The 7,978-nt window shown below is 39.7% G+C and overlaps 1 long non-coding RNA gene across 2 annotated transcripts; it reads left to right on the plus strand.

The window, feature by feature from the left end:
* The first annotated feature begins 2,565 nt into the window (after window positions 1-2,565).
* On the plus strand, window positions 2,566-7,687 carry LOC120290957. Of its 2 annotated transcripts, XR_005548756.1 has the most exons (4): window positions 2,566-3,419; window positions 3,511-3,604; window positions 3,888-4,148; window positions 7,362-7,687. It is a non-coding gene; the product is annotated as an uncharacterized LOC120290957 (long non-coding RNA). The 2 variants fall into 2 exon arrangements; XR_005548755.1 differs by having other exon boundaries at window positions 2,566-3,604.
* Window positions 7,688-7,978: the final 291 nt, after the last annotated feature.

The raw sequence follows: 7,978 nt of genomic DNA on the forward strand, positions 1-7,978 counted from the left end.
CGTGCTTGCTATTACAAAGAGTATCCTACTGACAACCAACTACCATTTACCCTGTGAAGGTAAGAACCTAGATTGGCTTCAAGACAAGCTCAAGGAAGACCTTTGGGGGAAGAAGTTTCTTATTATTTTAGATGATGTTTGGAATGAGAATTATGACAACTGGACAGCCCTCTTGAAGCCTTTTCAATTTGGAGCGAAGGGAAGCAAGATCATCATCACGACTCGAAACCTCGAAGTTGCTTCAATAGCTGGTGCTCCACCAATAACTCTTGAAGTGTTGTCATTGGATGCTTGCATGACTTTGTTTGCATTTCATTCTCTTAGAGCCATTAATTTCGATCATCATCCCGATCTTGAAGTATTAGGTCGGAAAATAGCAGAAAAATGCAAAGGGTTGCCATTAGCTGTGAAGACATTGGCAGGGTTGCTACGCACTAAAGTCAGTCCATATGAATGGGAAGCTATATGGAACAGTAAGATTTGGGATCTACCAGAAGAAAGAAATAACATCCTTCCGGCTTTGAAACTTAGCTACCTCCATCTCCCTTCCCATCTGAGGAGATGTTTCGCTTATTGTGCTATATTTCCGAAGGACTACAAAATCGAACGGGATGAGTTGATTCACTGGTGGTTTGCAGAGGGCTTGTTGGAGGGAGAAAAACAAAAGAGCCGTTGGAATACAGGTTTGAGCTATTTCAACGAGCTAGTATCTAGATCATTATTTCAAAAGTCGAATAGCAATGGCTCCCAATTCTTGATGCATGACCTTGTGAATGACCTAGCAAAGCTAGTTGCAGGCGCAACCTATTTTAGCTCAGGGGAATTTGAGTTTGAGTGTGATCAAAATGATACATCTTTAACTCGTTACGCTTCATTCATTTCCAGCCATCGCATTGTGCCAGAAAGATTCAAGATATATCAAGGAATGAAGAGACTTCGGTGCTTCATATCGTTAGTGAAGCAGTCTAAGTATTTCGATAAGTCTTTCTTGTCCCATAAAGTGTTATGTGACTTGTTGTTAAGATTGAAGTCCTTGAGGGTGCTTTCATTAAGTCACTATCACATTAGTGAGATACCAGATTGCATTGGCAAACTGAGGCACCTACGACACCTTAATTTGTCATACACTGATATTGAAATGCTTCCAAAGTCAATTGTTGCATTGTACAACCTTGAGGCTTTATTGTTGCGAAGCTGTCGCCGCCTTATCAAATTACCTGAAGGTATGGAGAAACTGATTACTCTGAGATTTCTCGACATTAGCGACACTGGGAGACTAATAGCAACGCCAATGTATATAGGTAATTTGGTGGGTCTTGAGATGTTGTCCAAATTTGTAGTGGGAACGGAAAATGGGTCGAAATTGAAGGAGTTAAACGACCTAACAAACCTTGGAGGAGAATTGTGCATCACCAATTTGCATATGGTTCAAGAAGCCGGAGATGCTAAGGATGCCAATTTATGCACAAAGGAGGGAATATGCACATTATCCATGCAATGGAGTATAGATATTAAAAAATTTCGAAATGAAGAGCTTGAAGGAGAGGTCCTTGAATTTCTTTGCCCTCACAAAAACCTTGAAAATCTCACAATATACTATTATGGCGGCCTAGAATTCCCGTCATGGTTAGGAAGTCCTTTACATGTTAATATAGTGCATTTATGTTTACATGGGTGTCACAAGGCCAAAGCACTACCATCACTCGGGCAGCTATCTTCACTAAAAGAATTGCACATTGATGGTTTAAATGCAATATGCAAGGTAGGTTCTGAATTTTATGGAGTTGAAAGTCCTTTTCCATCCTTATTGACTTTGGAATTCAAGGACATGCCACTGTGGGAAGACTGGTCTCATTACGTTGGCATTGAAGAAGTAGGAGTTATATTCCCTTGTCTTGAGCATCTCGTCATTCGGGATTGTCCTATGTTGATCGGAAGATTGCCTAGTCAACTAAACTCCCTCAAAAAGCTCGAAATCAAGTCATGTCCACTTATGGATTCCATGCTCTCTATCATAAGCCTTCCATGTCTCAATAAATTAACATTTGGAGGTTGTAACGATGGGGTGCTAAAAAGTTTGTTAAACCTGACATCTCTTACCACTCTTATTATAGAAGACGTTGCTGACCTAGCTTGCTTAAATCATGAGTTTACAAGCTCCTTGATCAAATTAGAGAAGTTGGAGATGGGAAGTTGTCAAAAGTTAATGTACTTGTGGCAAGATAAAGATGCAATTCGGAATCTCGTTTGTTTGAAGAGCTTATGCGTTGAAAATTGTCCAGAGCTCGTATCTTTCATGGCTGAAGAAGATATAGAGCTGCCCAGCAACCTCGAGACTATTGAATTGAGATATTGCTTCAATCTACAGAAGCTCCCAAGCAAGACACACACCCTCTCTTCTCTTAGAGGCTTGACCATTGGGAATTGTCCAAAACTCGTGTCCTTCCCCGAAACAGGCATACCAACATCGGTGATATCATTCAATATTACAAATTGCGAGATGTTGCAATCTTTACCCAGAGGATTAAGAATTCATATAGATGAACCAAACAATAGCAGCAATACCCAGGCTGACATGATGTCTTGTTTGCAAGAGTTAAGGATCTTCGGATGCCATTCTCTACCAGCCTCTCAATTCAACGAGGGAAGATTTTTACCTGCAACCCTCGAGAGTCTTAAAATTTCATTCTGCAAAGGAGTGGAGTCGCTTGAAGAGATAATTCTAGACCGTTTTCAGTCACTTCAGGTGATTGAAATTAGGCATTGTGAGAATTTGAGAAGCTTACCACAGTACCTACATACTCTGTCCCATCTCACTTCCTTGATATTGGTCAAATGTCCTGCTCTGGAGCTGGAGTGCTTTCCTCCTGTTCCTCCTTGCATCTCTTGCTTTTCTATTAGGGCATGTCCGAAGATAAAATCGTTGCCTGACCGGTTGAATCAACTTAAATATCTCCGTGATCTTGAAATTTTAGATTGTGAGAGCATTACGTGTTTCCCTCATGGAGGATTGCCGCCCCAGCTACGGGAACTTACAGTATGGGGATGTGAGAATATGAAGCAATCGGTGAGGGATTGGCTTACCCCCCTCACCTCCCTTCAAAATCTATGGATCGACGGCAATGCTGGAGGAGTGGGAGAAGAGGAGGATCTTATGCTTCCACTTCCTCCCTCTCTGCTCCATCTTAGAATCGATGATTTAGTTAATGTGAAAAGATTATCCGGCAGTCTCCCTCCCACTCTCCGAGCCTTAGGGATCTCACGATGCCCAAAGCTTAGGGAGTTGCCCCAGGATGGCCTCCCTCCCTCCCTCGAGCAACTCATGATCTTTAATTGTAGGATTCTCAAGGAGCAGTGCTCCAAACGGACCGGCTACTATTGGGACCTCATCCGCGAAATCCCAAAAGTTGAATTAAGGGGTATAATCACTTGAGTTGGCTCTTTAAAAGCTGTTCATATTTTAGACCCAAAAATTATGTTGCTTAAAGAAGCGTGTTTTAATTTTAGCAGATTGGTGAGCTGAAGCTTTAGGCCGTAACTAGGGCGTCAAAAGTACCCCCTTTCATGAAGATTTCTCTGTCTTGAAATATTTCATTAAAATCAGGTATTGCCTTTGCCATTTACTACTCCTCTACTCTTCTACTCGTAGTCACTTCTCTTCTCAGATTTGGCATCAGTTTTTCTCTCCATTGAACCGCTTCACATGATTTCATCGCTCCATAAAAAATGTCATAAAAGTCTGGGATGTTATAAACGGACTGTTGCATTTGAATTTGGACTCAGCTTATTTTTGCATTTTAGCAGTTTTCTGCACTCATCCAATTGTTTTGTCATCACTGTGCTCTGTCTTGTTCTTCAAGATTCTCTAACTCTTGTTTACCTCATAGATTATATTGTACTTACATCAGGCGAAGTTTGTCGGTATGACCTGGCGACTTATAGAAAGGTTGATATACCCTTCCTTCACCATGCCTCACCGGTATTAAGTCTAGGAAGGAGAAGATGCTGAAGGGGACCCTGCATGTTAAAATGCTCCTCATTGTGCAGAAGAAGGGAGATGCCACTGCAGGCTTCGTTCTTAACGTCTCGACTTTTTGTGGAATCTCTCCCATGATTAGTTGGTTCTCAAATTACTCATGGCGATAGAGGTATGTATCTCTTCTCTTTCCCTGTTCATTAATGTTTTTCCCTTGATGTTTCAATCCACTAGATGAATCTAAAGTCTGGACATAATTTATATGACTAATAAATAGCAAAGACGAGTTTGAAAATGTTTGAAAGTTGCATCACATTGAATAAGTGTAGCTCCAAACTTCAGATGGATAGAGCAAGTTGGTGTCACGTTAATGGTGGTTAGGTGCTTTAAATTCTCTTTCCTGTTTTACTCTGGAAACTCCATTTGAAGCCATTTAATAAGTTGTGGAATGTACCTGACTAATTTTCGTTATTTCTCTAATTCTGATATGTGAAAATTACCTTTCAACATTCACCAGAAATGGAAGGAACTTGGTGTTAACTTTCTGTGTGCATATACCGATACAAAGTACTTATTTCCACACATGCAATCTTCTGGTCAGAGCATACAGTGACGCACATTGAAATCTATGAGGGAAACAGATTTATTGGGGCTCAACCCTTCCATTCCAGCATTTTACTCACCATCCAAGATTAAGGAATGGTTTAGTCAATTTGAGTATGGACATAAATGAAGTTGTTTTGCGTCCTGGATAGCACTCAATGAAATCTTTGCCCATTGTTCATTTTGATTACTATTCATATTCTGCTTCGTGGAATCAAAGATGCATGGGCCTGCAGTCGCTGGTTGGCAAAGTTTAAAGGGCGGGTAGATTTGTTTATGCTATTTCTTTTGACAGGCTGTTTGAAAGACACGGGTAATGATCATAAGCTATAATCAAAATCTAGATTAAGGTATAATCAGAATCTAGAAAGAATCTCCCTTGAACGATTAGCATATTGTCTATATTCTACTTGTTTTGTTAAATTTCCGACAAATTGTCCACATTCTACTTGTTCATTTCTAGCCTTGTATCAAAGCGCATGTCAATTGTTTAAAGTTTCCCGTCTGTTACATTGTTTGTCATCATTTCCCCAGTTATCTCATTGACATGATCACGTCCACACTCTCTTGTGCGTAAAGGATCGGTTCTACTCCACGAGAGTTTAAGTTATACGTTGGCTATACTTTCCTAACAGGTTAAACTATTAAGAAATGCATTTGTCTAACATGCAGCAATCAAATCAGACAGCATGACCATTCAGCCAACCCTGCATTCTTGTTTGGTTCTTTCTTCTAGTAATTTTTTATGGTCTGGAAGACTTTCAGACAAGGATTATAAGCCTCTCATAAAATCATCAACTTACAACAAGAGTTAAAGCTTGGACTGTTAAAAGCCACTCTTATGCTGGCAATCCTCAACTTATTATATATGTTAGGGATAAGTGCTGTAAAAATCCTAAAACTTGTCACGAAAATGCAATTGAGTCCTAAAACTTGCAAAAAGTGCAATCAAGTTCTAAAACTTGTCAAAATGTTCAATTGAGTCCTAAAACTTGCAAAAAGTGCAATCAAGTCCTAAAACTTGTCAAAATGGTTCAATTTAGTCCTAAAGTTAACACCATCAGTTTATTGACGGAAAATGCCGACGTGGCGCCAATGTAGTATTTTAAAGGGTTAATACCCTAAAAAACCCAAAACTTGTACACTTATAACAAATTTACCTCAAACTATTTTTTTTTTACCACCAAAAACCCCAAACCGGTATACCTTTGACGAATTTACCCAAAACTGGTACACTTATGGCAAATTTACCTTCTGTTAATTTTTCATTAAATTTTACTATCAAATTATTAAATTAAATGACATGTGACAGATTAAGCGGTATACCAATTTGGGCTTTTATGCTCGTTTGTCATTAACAATTTTTGTGATTTTTTTGTGGTATTAATACAATTTAGCAAATGATATACTTGTCACAAATTTACCAGTTTGGGGTTTTTTGCAGTCAAATAAATTAGTTTGTGGTAAATTTGTCATAAATGTACCGGTTTATGATTTTTATGGTTAATTGGGTAAATTTATCACAAGTGTACCGGTTTGGGTTTTTCATGGTAAAAAAAAAATAGTTTGAGGTAAATTTGTCACAGGTGTACCAATTTGGGGTCTTCATGGTATTAACTCTATTTTAAATAATTTTTATTTTCCACCTAGCTTTTAAAATAATTTTTTATTCAATTTTTTTTTAAAAAATTATATTTAAAAACTAAAATTTAATTTTTAAAAGCTATTAAAAAAAATGTTAGGAGGAGGTGGCCGCCCATCGCTGGAGGGGCCGGCGACGATCGCCGCCCGCCACTCGACCAGCGCGAGGTCTCGCCAACCCCGGGCAAGGGCCGGCGACCCTCACCTAGCACGAGCGAGGGCGCCCGGATCTCGGGCATGCCGGCCCTCACGAGGGGCCGGCAACCGTTGCCCGCCCTAGGCGAGACCTCGCCGGCCCTCGCCCGGGGGGCGGCGTGCCCGGATCTAGGCGCCTCGCTTGCGCCGGCGAGGCCTCGCCTCGGTCGAACGGCGGCCGGGTGACCGTCGCCGGCTCCTTCGGCGATGGGCGACGGCCTCCTCCCGCCATTTTCTTTTTTTCTTTGTTTAATAGTTTTTAAAATATGAATTTTAGTTTTTAAATATAATTTTTTAAAAATTGAATAAAAATTATTTTAAAAAGCCAGATGGAACATAAAAAATAATTGAAAATGCCATGTCGCCATTTTCCATCAATAAGGCCGACAGTGTTAACTTTATGACTCAATTGAACCATTTTGACAAGTTTTAGGACTTGATTACACTTTTTTCAAGTTTTAGAACTCAATTGCATTTTCGTGACAAGTTTTAGGACTTTTACAGCATTTATCCCTATCTGTTATTTGTAGTATGGTTAACTATTACTATCAACTCTTTTTTGTTGCCCAAGAAAGTAATTGAAATGGTTGAGGGAAAGTGTAGTGCTTTCCCTTGGAACGGAGATCCTGATGCTAAAGAGGGAGCAAAAGTTAGATGGGACATTGTTCATCTCCTAAGCAGTTTGGAGGCCTTGGCATTTGAAATATCTTGATTGTATTATGGGGTGTCTGTGGAGCGTTTTGTTGAGGTGTGGGTCTCAATGTTTTCCCTAGCTATAAAACCATCGTCCTTGGAAGAGTTGGGAAAATTTTGGAACGCCATGTTATTTATATAGTGGGTAATGGAGATAATATTTCTCTTTAGTATGACTTGTCGCATCATGCTGGGATCTTGCCGCAATCATTTCTCAAGGAGAACAACTTATGATTCTGCTCTTCCTCTGCAGGCCAAAGGATCTGCTGCAATTCGTAACTCTCACTGGAAGTGGCTTGCTGCTAGGACTAAAGAGTTGGTCTTCATCCAGGCTGCAGTTTGTGGTGTGGTTTTTTCTAATTCCTTAGCTGCAGACAAGGTTGTACGCACAGAATCTTAAAGTGGTTGCTCTGACTTTTTTGTTGCTGGGGAAATTGTCAGAATGCTTTGATTCTTAATATCTTGACTTCTGTGGAAACTTTTCCATTATTAGTTGGTTCTCAAATTACTCACGGGTATAGTTATGGATATGTTCTCTTTCTCTGTTCAATAAATGTCTGTTTTTCACTGGTGTTTCAATCCACTGGACAAATCTAAAGTCTGGACATAAGTTTATAAGATAAATAAATAGCAAACACAAGTTTGAAAATTTTATAAAGTTGTACCGCATTGAATAAGTGTAGCTCAGAACTTCAGATGGATAGGGCATGTTGATGCCATGTTAATGGCAGTTAGGTGCTTTAAATTCTTTTGCCTATTTTAGTCTGGAAACTCCATTTGAACACATTGACTAAGTTGTTGAACGTACTTGACTACTTTCCCTTATATCTCTGATTCTAATTTGCAAAATTTACTCACCATGAGCGGAAG

Source organism: Eucalyptus grandis, chromosome 2 (assembly GCF_016545825.1).
Source record: "Eucalyptus grandis isolate ANBG69807.140 chromosome 2, ASM1654582v1, whole genome shotgun sequence".
Classification (NCBI taxonomy): Eukaryota; Viridiplantae; Streptophyta; class Magnoliopsida; order Myrtales; family Myrtaceae; genus Eucalyptus; species Eucalyptus grandis.